Here is a 7,879-nt window from a genome sequence, read left to right on the forward strand (position 1 = left end):
TTGTCTCATGATGATCGGACTTAGGTGTGGTGGATTTGGTTCGTGTGATCACTAAGACAATTCGAGGGATATTGTTTTGAGTGGGAGTTCACCTAGATTTTTAATTTTGTTGAATTAAAATTTGAACTCAATTTGTCATAAACTTAGTCTAAACTATTGCAAATATATGTTGTAGATATGGCGTCCCCAATCAATTTTAACCAGTTCCTAGAGAAAGAAAAGCTTAAGAGCAACGGTAGCAACTTCACTGACTAGTTCCGTCATGTGAGGATTTTCCTCGCTGGTGGAAACCTGCAATATGTGCTTGATGCACCGCTAGGTGACCCTCCTGCAGAAACTGAAACAGATGAAGTAAGGAATGTTTACGAGACTCGGAAAACTCGGTACTCTCAAGTTCAGTGTGCCATCCTATGCAGTCTGGAAGCCGATCTTCAAAAACGTTTTGAGCACCACGATCCTCATGAGTTGGTCAATGAGCTGAAAGCTATCTTTGAGACTCATGCGGCCGTGGAATTCTATGAAGCATCGAAACACTTCTTCAGCTGCATGATGGAAGAAGGCAGCTCCGTTAGTGAGCACATGCTCATCATGACTGGGCATGCGAAGAAACTCAGTGACTTGGGAATAGTGATTCCTAACAGACTGGGGATTAATCGTGTCCTTCAATCACTGCCACCTAGTTACAAGAATTTTGTGATGAACTACAACATGCAGAACATGAACAAAGAGTTACCTGAACTCTTCGCCATGCTAAAGTCTGCTGAGATTGAGATCAAGAAAGAGCACCAAGTGTTGATGGTCAACAAGACCACCAATTTCAAGAAACAGGGCAAGTCTAAGGGAAAAGAAGGGTGGCAAGAAAGCTGCCACGCCTCCTATGAAACCTAAGAACGGCCCTAAGCCTGATGTTGAGTGCTATTACTGCAAGGAGAAGGGACACTGGAAGCGTAATTGCTCCAAGTATCTGGCTGATCTGAAGAGCGGCCTTGTCAATAAGAAGAAAGAAGGTATATCTGATATACATGTTATAGATGTTTATCTCACTGGTTCTCGTACTAGTACCTGGGTATTTGATACTGGTTTGGTTGCTCATATTTGTAACTCGAAACAGGAACTAAAGAATAAACGAAGACTATTGAATGATGAAGTGACGATGCGCGTTGGAAACGGATCCAAAGTCGATGTGATCGCTGTCGGCACACTTCCTCTACATCTACCTTCGGGATTAGTTTTAAGCCTTAATAATTCTTATATTGTACCCGCGTTGAGCATGAACATTATATCTGGATCTTGTTTAATGCAAGACGGTTATTCAATTAAGTCTGAGAATAATGGTTGTTCTATTTTTATGAATAATATCTTTTATGGTCGAGCACCTGAAAAGAATGACTTATTTCTATTAGATCTCGATAGTAGTGATACACATATACATAACATTGATGCTAAGAGAATTAAATTGAATGATAATTCTACTTATATGTGGCACTGTCGTCTTGGAAATATTGGAGTGAAACGCATGAAGAAACTCCATACCGATGGGTTACTTGAATCACTTGACTTTGAGTCACTTGATAGATGCGAAGCATGTCTAATGGGAAAAATGACTAAGACTCCATTCTCTGGTATTATGGAGCGAGCTACTGACTTATTGGAAATCATACATACAGATGTGTGCGGACCAAAGTGTAGCATCGGGCGGTGGTTATCGTTATGTTCTAACCTTCACACATGATCTGAGTAGATATGGGTATATCTATTTCACGAAACATAAATCCGAAACTTTCGAGAAGTTTAAGGAATTCCAAAGTGAAGTAGAAAATCAACGTAACAAGAAGATTAAATTTCTACGATCTGATCGCGGAGGTGAATATCTGAGTTATGAGTTTAGTATGCATTTAAAGAAATGCGGAATACTTTCACAATTGACACCACCGGGAACACCGCAACGAAATGGTGTGTCCGAACGTCGTAATCGAACTCTCTTAGATATGGTTCGTTCTATGATGTCTCTTACTGATTTGCCGTTATCGTTTTGGAGTTATGCATTAGAGACAGCTGCATTCACTTTAAATAGGGCACCATCAAAATCCGTTGAAATGACAAGTTACAACCGGACAAGCTAGAACCCAAAGCGGAGAAATGCGTCTTCATAGGATACCCTATGGAAACTATAGGGTACACTTTCTATCACAGATCCGAAGGCAAAATCTTTGTTGCTAAGAACGGAACCTTTCTTGAGAAAGAATTTCTCACTAAAGAAGTGACTGGAAGAAAAATAGAACTCGATGAGATTGATGAATCTTCACTAGTTGATCAGAGTAGCGCAGTACCGGAAATTGTTCCTGTGCCGCCTACACCGACAACAGAGGAAGCTAATGATAATGATCATGAAACTTCGAACGAGGAAGCTACTGAACCTCGCAGATCGACAAGGGAACGTGCCACTCCTGATTGGTATGATCCTTGTCTAAATGTCATGATTGTGGACAACAATGATGAAGACCCTGCGACGTATGAAGAAGCGATGATGAGCCCAGATTCCAACAAATGGCAAGAAGCGATGAAATCTGAAATGGGATCCATGTATGATAACAAAGTGTGGACTTTGGTAGACTTTCCTGATAGCCGCAAGGCTGTCGAGAAAAAATGGATCTTCAAGAGAAAAACAGATGTTGATGGTAATATTACTATCTATAAAGCTCGACTTGTCGGAAAGGGTTTCCGACAAATTCAAGGTGTTGACTACGATGAGACTTTCTCACCTGTAGCGAAGCTAAAATCTGTGAGGATTTTGTTAGCAATAGCTGCATTTTTCGATCATGAGATTTGGCAGATGGATGTCAAAATGGCGTTCCTTAATGGAGACATTGAGGAAGAGTTGTATATGGTAGAACCCAAAGGTTTTGTCGATCCTAAAAATGCTGACAAAGTATGCAAACTTCAGCGTTCAATTTATGGACTGAAGCAAGCATCAAGAAGTTGGAACTGACGCTTTGATAAGGTGATCAAAGACTTCGGGTTTATACAGTGTCATGGAGAGGCCTGTATTTACAAGAAAGTGAGTGGGAGCTCTGTAGCGTTCCTGATATTATATGTAGATGTGTTATCACCAGGATTTGACCGAGTCAGAGGTGGGCCGCGATCAAGATGGATTTGAAGAATATACATGGAAGAAATACGTGAATCGGCCTGTTATGCAAAGTTTGGGCTAGTTGGCCCGTGTATCTGTAATATAGTAGATCGCATCTTAGATTAAAAGTTAGAGTTTGTCTCATGCACGGTGGGGATTATTCCCACGTTAGAAAGTCCCCTGGACTATAAATATGTATCTAGGGTTTATGGAATAAACAACAACCAACGTTCAACCACAAATCAATCTCGGCGCATCGCCAACTCCTTCGTCTCGAGGGTTTCTACCGGTAAGCATCATGCTGCCTAGATCGCATCTTGCGATCTAGGCAGCACAAGCTTTATGTTGTTCACGCGTTGCTCGTACTGAAGCCTTTTTGATGGCGAGCAACGTAGTTATCTTAGATATGTTAGGGTTAGCATTGTTCTTCGTATCATATGCTATCGTAGTGCAACCCTTGCATATCTAGCCGCCCTCACACCTATCTTAGGTGTGGGGGCGGCACCCCGCTTGTTCATTATTTAGTAGATCCGATCCGTTACGGTTGCTCCTTGTTCTTCAAGGATTAGTTTAATATCTGCAATAGTTAGGCCTTACAAAGGGTTGGAGGATCCAGCGGCACGTAGGGTGTCGTTTGCTAGTCCTAGACAGGATGTTCCGGGGATCAACCTCGTGTTGGTTTTTAGGCCTTGTCTAGGATCGGCTTACGATCACCGTACGTGGCCGCGAGGCCCAATCGTGAGTAGGATGATCCGATTATGCGGTGAAAACCCTAAATCGTCGTAGATCGTTTTAGCTTTATCTTGATCAAGCAGGACCACCATATATTCGTGCACCTCGTACGAATCATGGGTGGATCGGCTCTTTGAGCCGATTCACAGGATAACCTGAGAGCCGATCGAGGCTCGTATTTAATGTTTACGTGTATGCCATGCAGGAAACTAAGCGAGGCATCTCCATCACCTTCCTGACCAGGTATAGGTCAGGTGGCACGCCCTTGCATCAGCATCGGACGTGTGTACCAGAGGCTTTGCGGGCCGTCGCTCGGAGGGACCAGGGCCAGCCGCAGCCCTAAGTTGTTCCCGGCTCTACTGTGTTGCCCGTCGCTGCCCGCCGGTGGGTTTTGACCGCAACACATTCTGGCACGCCCGGTGGGACAAGCTTCGACATCAACCACATCGCCATCTACATCTGAGATGGCGGACGGCACTCCAGTCACGTACGAGGAGCTGACCGACGAGCTCAAGAAGAAGTATGACGAGGTCAAAGCAATCCTCGAGGCTGACCTCATCGGCTCTTTCCACAGAACCCGTTCACATGGCATCAGGTGGAAGGGGTTCTCGCCTAATGGTGCACTCGATGGGATAGACCTCTCTGCCCCGTCAGAAGAACGCACTAGGTCCCTACGTCAGGAGATCAACTACTTGGTGGCTCACTCGCTGCACCGCCACTCTGAGAACCTGGTGAACACTTTGGAGCGTGTCGCTCTCCGGGTGATCCAGGAGATCATGAGACACCAGTACTCTCCGTCAGGACCAGCTCTCGGGACACACCAAGGAGAGATGCCACTCCAGTCCCGTCCACCGCTGCCATTTGCGTTGGCAGCACCAGAAGTGCCGAATTCACCGGCATTCGTCGTCTACAAGATCGGTGGTGACCCTAGTGACTGCCAGTTCTTGCATGAAGCGCCTAAGGAGATCCCTCACGGGTATATGTGCACATACGTGCCGGACTGCGGTAACTGGGCGCTCACAAACCAGGCCGTGACATCAGGGACTTCTGGGAAAGCAGGAGGAACATCAGCAACAGATCTTGAGAAGCAGACGTGGCTAACTAAATATGCCACCCCGACGAACCTCCAGAGCTCAGCTCCTGCAGTTGGCTCAGAGCTGGAAAAGCAAGCATGGCTGGCTAAGTACGCCACCCCGGCGAATCTTCAGAGTTCAACTCCTGCAGCCAGCACAACGGATCAGATCAGTACTATACTGAGAGACCAGTTCGGCATGGTGCCGAAAAGGAGGGCAATCGGCTATTCCAAGCCGTACCCCGACGAGTACGAGTTGATCCCACTGCCACCTAAATATCGGCTCCCTGATTTCTCCAAATTCAGTGGATCAGATGGTTCCAGCTCCATCGAGCATGTGAGCTGATATTTGGCACAGCTAGGAACGGCCTCAGTGTCGGATCCACTACGCGTGAGGCTCTTCTCACAGTCCCTCACGGGATCGGCTTTCGGGTGGTACACCTCGTTGCCACCAGACTCGATCCGGACTTGGAAGCAGTTGGAAGAACAGTTCCATACGCAGTACCACTCAGAGGCTTCCGAGTCTGGCCTTGCCGATCTAGCACAAATACGTCAGAAGCGTGGAGCAACTGTGACAGAATACATCCAGCGCTTCAGGAATCTTAGGAACCGATGTTATTCGGTTCGTGTGACTGAAAAGGAAGCAGTCGAGTTGGCAGTAGCGGGCCTTGCAGCACCACTCAAGGACATGGCCTCTCAAGCAGACTACCCCTCACTGGCGCACATGGTGCAGAAACTGTCGGCATATGAACAGCGCCACCCGGACTTGTACCAGGACAAATTCAAGCGTGCAGTAGTCCTGGTCGAGGCAGAGGAAGACGAAGTTTCTGCGGGAGATCAAGAGGTAGCAGTGGCTGAATGGACTCGGGGGGCAACCCCCGTGTCCTGCAAATGGGTTAAGCCACCAGGTCCGCCCAAGGGTTTTGATTTTGATATGACCAAAACTGAGCAAATTTTCGACCTCCTGCTCAAGGAGAAGCAGTTGAAGATACCCGAAGGTCTCAAATTCCCCACGGTACAGGAGCTGAATGGAAAGTCATACTGCAAATGGCATAACTCGCTCTCCCATGCCACCAACGACTGCAGGGTGTGGCGTCAGCAGATACAAATGGCGATAGAACAAGGACATCTGATATTCAACCAGTACGCCATGATGGTCGACACTCAACCCTTCCCCGCCGTTAACTTGGTGGAATGCACTTACCCTGAAGGTTACCAGCCAGGATCCTCGTTCATCATCAACATGGTAGGACTTGGACACCACGTTGGCAAGGATGGAGACGAGGGCAGCTGCTCTCGTAGCAAGGACACAGAGGAGGCCGCTCCACGCGATCGGCTCCGTCATGATGGCAAGCGCTACGTCACAGAGGGAGAAGTGAAGAACATAAGATATCAGCGACCCCTCTCTGATCACCTCCTCAACAAGTATGTGCGTCAGTATGACCAACGCTGACGATCCAGTGATGAAGATGAAAAAGATCGTCTGGCTAGAGAAGCCAGAAGACGTCGTCGGCATGATCGCGATGAGGAGGAGTACGAGCGCCGTGCCAAGGAAAAGGCAAGGGAGCGAGACGACGAGGACAGGCACTGGGACTGTCCCTTCTTCAGACACTGCTGGGATTCAGGAATGAGCCGATTGCCTACAATCGGCAATTGCCCAGAATGCAACCAGAAGAAGAAGGAGGCAGCCAACGTGTCCGTGTTCAAACGTCTAGGGCCTCTCCCAACACAAAACAAACGCGCTGAGTCCCCTCGGTTGGAAGATCTCGAAGATTCAGAAGACGAGGGACAAGAAGAAGAAGACAGGTACCACCGTCCAAGGTGGTGCCCTGACGGGCTCAGCCGTTCCCAAAAGCGCAGGGTTCAGCGATTGCGCGGCTTGGAGGAAGCCGAAAGGTTATACCTGCATACGCTAAGGAAGGCGCGACCTGATCTGGCCGCGAAAATTCGGCGAACCCTGGACGAAGAGGGTCGACCACAGAAAATGGAGTGGCGCCCCAAGCAAAGGAAAGCCGATGATGAAACATCGGCTGGCACAAACATGGTGTTCATCCTTCCAGCGGAGTTTGGTGCTCCAGGATCAGACGAAGCACCCTCAAGCATCGTACCGGTGGAGAAGAAGGACGGCCGATGGCGTGTGGCTATAGATTTTCGAGATCTTAACAGAGCCACTGGCCTGACCATGTAGCAAGAACAAAGCGATGAGCAAACACGGCGAGGCTGATCTTTGTGATCGGCCCCAAAAATCTATGAAGGGACATTACAGAACCTTCATTGAGCGTTTCGATCAATATGGAGGCCGATTTTCAGCAATCGGCCAAAGTTATCTTCACCACAGGTTCTGCTTACGTTCAACATTGATCTATTGGGCAGCTGTCATGTCGGCGGATGAGAGTCAACACGAATCCTAGCGGAGCCGACGTGCAAATACAGTGCCTTGGCTAACCACAAAGCCGATATCTGCAGTCACCTGGCAGATTCGGCTCGGGGGGCATCCAATCAGATGAACAGGTGCAGATGAACCTGTGTGCAGTGAAACATTGGGGGCCGATAGAAAATCGGCCAGTAAAAAAAAATTTAAAATTTTTATGACACAAAGCCGATGCACAGCCATCGACTCTAGTATAACTACGCAGGATCTTCACCAAGTCCAGTTCAGCTGTGGGGCCTTCTGCTTCCTCGAGGGAGTAAAACAATGAGAGCTTCCTCAGCTGCCTCGAGCCAATTCTGGGGCCTGAACCTTCTTGTCGAGGATGATACATCGGCTTTCGAGGGAAGAAAGGTGATCGGCTTTGGTACATCCTCACTGATATTGTCGCCTTGAGCAAGGCTCGGGGGGCAGCAGGCTTGGTAAGTGCTCTGTTTAGGAGCCGATTGGGGTACCATCGGCTGATCCTTCGTCGCAACCTTCTTCACAAAATGATGAGTGCTTGAAGAAGACCATT

This window comes from Lolium perenne, chromosome 5 (assembly GCF_019359855.2).
Source record: "Lolium perenne isolate Kyuss_39 chromosome 5, Kyuss_2.0, whole genome shotgun sequence".
Classification (NCBI taxonomy): Eukaryota; Viridiplantae; Streptophyta; class Magnoliopsida; order Poales; family Poaceae; genus Lolium; species Lolium perenne.